The sequence below is a fragment of the Dipodomys ordii genome, unplaced genomic scaffold (assembly GCF_000151885.1).
Source record: "Dipodomys ordii isolate 6190 unplaced genomic scaffold, Dord_2.0 Scaffold116, whole genome shotgun sequence".
In the NCBI taxonomy this organism is placed as follows: domain Eukaryota; kingdom Metazoa; phylum Chordata; class Mammalia; order Rodentia; family Heteromyidae; genus Dipodomys; species Dipodomys ordii.
In genome coordinates, this window is record NW_012267332.1 from 1,779,047 (window position 1) to 1,785,506 (window position 6,460).

The following is a 6,460-nucleotide window of genomic DNA, read 5'->3' on the forward strand; positions in this document are numbered from 1 at the left end:
AAGAAAGAAAGAAAGAAAGAAAGAAAGAAAGAAAGAAAGAAAGAAAGAAAGAAAGAAAGAAAGAGAAAGAAAGAAAGAAAGAGAAAGAAAGAAAGAAAGAAAGAAAGAAAGAAAGAAAGAAAGAAAGAAAGAAAGAAAGAAAGAAAGAAAGAAAGAAAGATAGATAGATGTGTCTACCTAGAAGATAAAACAATATGTAGGCCTACGTGACTGTAGTGCCAGTCAGGTATTTGCAACATGCGCATGCCAAACACACCCTAGAATTTCACAACAAAGTATACACTACTTCCCACCATCTCTATTCGAAATTTACTCCAACCCTTTACATTCCACCGACTCAGAGGTTACATAAGCCAGGCACCAATGCCTTACACCTGCAATCCTAGCTACTTAGGACACTAAGATTCAGAGGTCACAGTTTGAAGCTAGCCTGAGCAAAGTAGTCCAGGAGAGTTCATTTCCAAAACAGCAAAAGACAGGGATGGAAACCTAGGGCATGGCATAGATGGTAGAGTGCCAGCCAATGAGTGAAACCAAGTGTCAGATACCAAGTGCAAGTTCCAGACTCAGACAAAAAAAAGAACCAACCCTTAGCCAGGTGTCAGTGTCTCACAGCTTCAGAATAAGAACCCTGTTTGGGCAGTGTCCATAAAAATCTTCACTGGTGCCAAGTTTCATAGCTTTTCTGTGAACAACTTCCCTTTTTCCCTTCTCAGATCAAGCATGGAAGATATTCATGGGAAAGCTTTTCTAGAGTATAGAAAAATGGACCTGGGTAGAGAGAACGGACTAATCATTAGTAAATGTTACTTATGTCCTTCTAAAATTAAATTCAATTAAAAGCTAGTATTATCCAGGTGCCAGAGGCTCATGCCTTTAATCCTAGCTACAGGAGGCTGAGATCTGAGAACTGGCATTGGTTCAATTGCAGCCCAGGCAGGAAAGTCAATGACATTCTGATCTCCAATTAACCACCAAAAAGCCAGAAGTGGAGCTCTGCTTCAAGTGGCAGAGCTCTAGTCTTGAGTAAAAAAGCTCAGGTACAGGGCCAAGGCCCTGAGTTCAAGTACCAAGACAGTCACACACAAAAAAGTTATGAGGACTGGGGAGGTAGCTCAGTGGTAGAATGCTTGCCTTGCATGCATGAGGCCCTGGGTTCAATTCCCCAGTACCACATAAGCAGAAAAAGCTGAAAGTGGCACCGTGGCTCCAGTAGTAGAGCACTGGCCTTGAGCTACAGAGCTCAGGGACAGTGCCCAGGCCCAGAGTTCAGGCCCCATGATTGACAAAAAAAAAAAAAAAGTAGGGTACTAGCCAGGCGCTGGTGGCTCACACCTATAATCCTAGCTACTCAGGAGGCTGAGATCTGAGGATAACAGTTCAAAGCCAGCCCGGGGAAGGAAAGTCCGTGAGATTCTTATCTCCAATAAACCACTAGAAAACCGGAAGTGGCGCTGTGGCTCAAGCAGTAGAGCGCTTGCCTTGAGCTGCAGAGCGCAGGGACAGCACCCAAGCCCAGAGTTCAAGCCTCACAACCAACAACAACAACAAAAAAGTGAGTTGCAGAGCAATAGATGTGGCATGCTTCCAATTTTACTTTAAAAAAGACAATCAAATAGATACATACACACACAGTTCTATATCCACAGTATTTATGGAAAGACTACATACATACATACATACACACATACATCTACATATATAGGACAACCAGTTTCTTTTGGAAGGGGGATTTTTCAATAATAATAATAATAAACTATTTAATATTAGCAATGAATGTATTTATTGGTCTGAAGGAGAAATTGAGTTTTTTAAAAATAATAGTATCTGGGTTGGGAAGATGGCTCAGTGGTAGAGTGCTTGCTTTGCATGCATGAGGCCCTGGGTTCGATTCCTCAGCACCACATTAGCAGAAAAAGCCAGAAGTGGTGCTGTGGCTCAAGTGGTAGAGCCTTGAGCTGAAGAGCTGAGGGACAGTGCCCAGGCCCAGAGTTCAGGCCTCATGACTGGAAAAAAAAATAACAGTATCTATAAAGAGAACAAACTGCAGTGTTTATCTGTGCAAAAGACAAAAACAGAAAAAAAAAGATCCAGCATTGTAAGTTTCGGGAACAAAGTAATTTGTTAACACAGCATTAACCTTTGGAGTCATTTAGTACTTGGATCTAATTAAATTTGTTTTTAAATTTCCGCTTCAAAAAAGCCAACCATTCATATTATCTGCCCATTTTCTTTTTCCTTTAAACAGTCTGCTGAGATGATGAAATTAAACTTCAGGTTAATCCCTTTAATGTCTACAGTCTTAATATTAGCAGGACAAATAAGAACAGCACACCCATTCACAGCACAATTTAAGACATAATTTCCAAAGTGCATTTTAAATGGTAAAGCTGCAAAGGTAAATAATCATATTCTATTTACTCCAAAAGTAGAGACTTCTGGACACCTCTCTCTTTGTGTTTTTTACATTAAAGCTTTAATTTACTCCACTGTTGCACTTTTCGATAAAGCAACCTCATTCAGTTCAACAGCACAATTATATCACATCATTTGTAACACTAGCAAAAGCTCCGTGACTTAGTCAAGACATGGATCGCCAAAGGCTGCTTTCTAAACTGTTTGTACATTAACCTTAATTATGATTCAGAAATTGTGATCCAGAGAATTTTCATATTTTTAAGTGATCACTATTTATATATTAATAAATATATTCATGTTGAGCTACATTCTGACTACAAATTATGTTTGGACAAGACCATTTTCTAAATGGTGCCTAGAATGAGACAAATCCAAATTTTTGAAATTGAATTGGAGGGACCTTAAGAAAAAGAATACAAAATTATTAATAAAAATCACAAATTACAGCATGGCATATTGGAGCATGGTTATAATCTCAGCACTTCTAAGGCCAAGGCAGGAGGAACTGGAGTTTAAGGTCACATAGTGAGTTTACTGCCAGTGCAGACTATATAGTGAGATCCCTACTCAAAACAGAACAAACACTGGGCACAGGTGGTCCACACCTGTAATTCTGGCTACTCCAGAAGGTGAGATCTGAGGATCACAGTTCAACGCCATCTCAGGCAAAAAAGTCTATGAGACTCTTATCTCCAGTTAATCACCAAAAAGAAGTAGAGCTGTGACTCAAGTGGTAGAGTACTAACCATGAGCAAAAAAGCTTAGGGGCAGCACCCAGGACCAGAGTTCAAGCCTCAGGACTAGCACCAAAAAAAAAAAGAAGAAAAGTCACAAACATACCAATTTCATAAAAGTTTTTGATAAGAGGAGGAAAGGCAGAGCTGGGAAAGGCAGAAGTGTGTTTCATGTTAAGCAATCAAATTATAATGACCATGCAGTATCTCTGAAATTTGTTTAAATCACTATTGGTAACACAAAGTGGTTTTACATTATATCACTGCCATTCTTCCTTTACTATTGAATCAATGTCCAATTGTATTTGTCTGACTAATCAGACCTTACTAGGTGGCAGTGAATTCTGGGAGCTGAAGGGGAAATAGCAAATAGGCTGTTTTGGGAAATAGCAGTATACGTACAAATAGAAAAGTAGAACATACCCCTACAGTTATAAATGTATATGTTATCTCAAACATTCTCCTAAAACACTTTGCTAGGCAGGGAGCTGGTGAGTTCAGAAAATATATTAGCCAGGCGCCGGTGGCTCACGCCTGTAATCCTAGCTACTCAGGAGGCTGAGATCTGAGGATCACGGTTCAAAGCCAGCCTGGGTAGAAAAGTCCATGAAACTCTGATCTCCAATAAACCACTAGAAAACCGGAAGTGGTGTTGTGGCTCAAGCGGTAGCTCGCTCACCATGAGCTGAAGAGAATAGGGACAGTGCCCAGGCCCAGAGTTCAAACCCCACGACTGACAAAAAAAAAAGAAAGAAAATATATTAGTTGTAAGTGGACAGTAAGGAACTAAATCATTTGAAGAAAAATTATATGAACTAATCTGGGTGTATTGTTACACACCTGTAGTCTCTGCTACCAGGAGTTCAAGAATATTGAGTTTCTGCCGGGCGCTGGTGGCTCACGCCTGTAATCCTAGCTACTCAGGAGGCTGAGATCTGATCGCGGTTCAAAGCCAGCCCGGGCAGGAGAGACCGTGAGACTCCTATCTCCAATAAACCACCAGAAAACCGGAAGTGGCGCTGTAGCTCAAGTGGTAGAGCGCTCGCCTTGAGCTGAAGAGCTGAGGGACAGCCCACAGGACCAGAGTTCAAGCCCCAGGACCGACAAAAAAAAAAAAAGAATATTGACTTTCAAGATTATTCTAGGTTTGCCAGGTGAAGGTGGCTCACGCCTGTAATCTTAGCTACTTAGGAGGCTGAGATCTGAGGATCCCGGTTCAAAGCCAGCCAGGGCAGGAAAAATCCATGAGACTCTTATCTCCAATAAACCACTAGAAAACCAGAAGTGGCCGTGTAGCTCACCAGGCCCAGAGTTCAAACCCCACAACCGACAAAAAAAAAGATTATTCTTGGCAAAAAGTTGACAAGACTCCTCATTTCAACAAATAAGCTGGGTATATTAGTCAATACCCATCATCCCAGCTATGCTGAAATTGTGATTCAGAACCAGTCCTGGACAAAAAATGCAAGACTGTATGAAAAACAACTAAAGCAAGAAGAAGTTGAGGCCCAGTACTGGTGGCTCACACCTGTACTCCTACCTACTCAGGAGACTAAGATCTGAGGATCACGGTTCAAAGCTAGCCCAGGCAGGAAGGCCCTACCAAAACAGTCAGAAGTGGGGCTGTGGCTCCAGTGATAGAGTCCTAGCACACACACACACAAGTTGGGGAACACACACACACACACACACACGGTCCTGAGTTTAAACTCTACTTTTTTTAAAGGACAAGAAAGAAAAATTATGTGAACTAGCTCCTGATAGTTATAATAGCTTTACTATAATTAGCACAGACAGTACTCTATAATTAGTAAGATTCAGCTGGTCTCTCAAACCAAGTGAGGAGGTGAATTGGTTTCATTTGAGGATAAGTACAGTTGTCACACTGTCACACAACTCATTTAAAGCTTTAGGACTGAAGGGTTCAGAACACTTTTCTTCTTTTTCCCAAACAACAAATTAGCCATTAAATGTTGAAAAAAAAACATTTTTTTTTCAATTTGGATATTCTGAAGATAAAATCATTTGAGAAAACATGCAGCATAGCAAACAAGGAAGATGACAGTTACCTGTCACCACTTTCCAACTCAGCTCACTCTGCAAAGAAAATTAAATAAAACCGTATCTTTGCTGAGTTTGGAAATGGGGGAAGGAAGCATTGGAAGAGCTAAACCGGAGTTAGACCAAGGTAGATAATAAGTACAAAAGATTTAGTTTTAAAGCACATGAATATGTCTAAATATATACACAAATGCCTCTGGGAGAAGGTATATTTCACCGGGTAAATAAAGCTTTCCTAATCACAATGAACAGCATCGTCTTAGCTAGTCAGAATGTACAGTAAACAAATGAGAAACACTTCCTTCCCCCAAACAAATAGGCAAATGGATCCAAAGTTAATTTTGTCCTCAATGGCCAAGGTGAATGTAAAACTCAAGACTTGGAAAAAAATTACCTACATCTTTTTCAAAATGAACTCCAAGAAATGGAAACAGAAGTGTTTTGTTCTTTTTTTTCCTTTATTGGTAGAGCACTAGCCTTAAGCAAAAAAGCTGAGGGACAGTGCCCAGGCCCTGAGTTCAAGCCCCATAACTAATTACCTACAGCTGCCAATCTGGAAATAAACTGCCCACATATGAATATCACATTTCACATGACTTTAGAATTAAGGAAAAATGTCAAACCTCAAGAATCAGATTATGTACTCACTAGACACTACATTGAAAATTTACTATACAACTTGTGGGTATAGATGGGAGGGAAAAACTGGGAGAGAGCAAGGGAAGGGTTGACACTGTCCAAAAAGATATTTACTCTTTACCTGATTTATGAAATGGTAACCTTTCTGCACATCACCTTTATAATAACAATTTTGTTTTGTCTGTCATGGGGCTTGAACTCTGAGCCTGGGCATTGTCCCTCAGCTCTTCAGCTCAAGGCGAGCGCTCTACAACTTGAGCCACGGTGCCACTTCCAGTTTTCTGGTGGTTTATTAGAGATAAGAGTCTCAGGGACTTTCCTGCCTGGGATGGCTTTGAACCATGATCCTCAGATCTCAGCCACTTGAGGATTAAACGTGTGAGCCACTGGCACCCAGCTATAACAACAATTTTAAAAAAAGAAAAAAGTTTAAAAAAATCAGATTGTGGGGGCTGGGAAGGTGGCTCAGTGGTAGAGCGCTTGCCTTGCGTGCATGAGGCCCTGGGTTCCATTCCTCAGCATCACATAAGCAAAAAGAAAAAAGCTGGAAGTGGCGCTGTGGCTCAAGTGGTAGAGTGCTAGCCTTGAGCTGAAGAGCTGAGGGACAG

The 6,460-nt window shown here is 40.8% G+C and overlaps 1 protein-coding gene across 1 annotated transcript in view; it reads right to left on the minus strand.

The window, feature by feature from the left end:
- Positions 1 to 6,460, minus strand: part of Atp7a (ATPase, Cu++ transporting, alpha polypeptide) — a 122,433-nt gene that overhangs the window by 59,372 nt on the left and 56,601 nt on the right. The gene's annotated exons all lie outside the window — the stretch shown is intronic.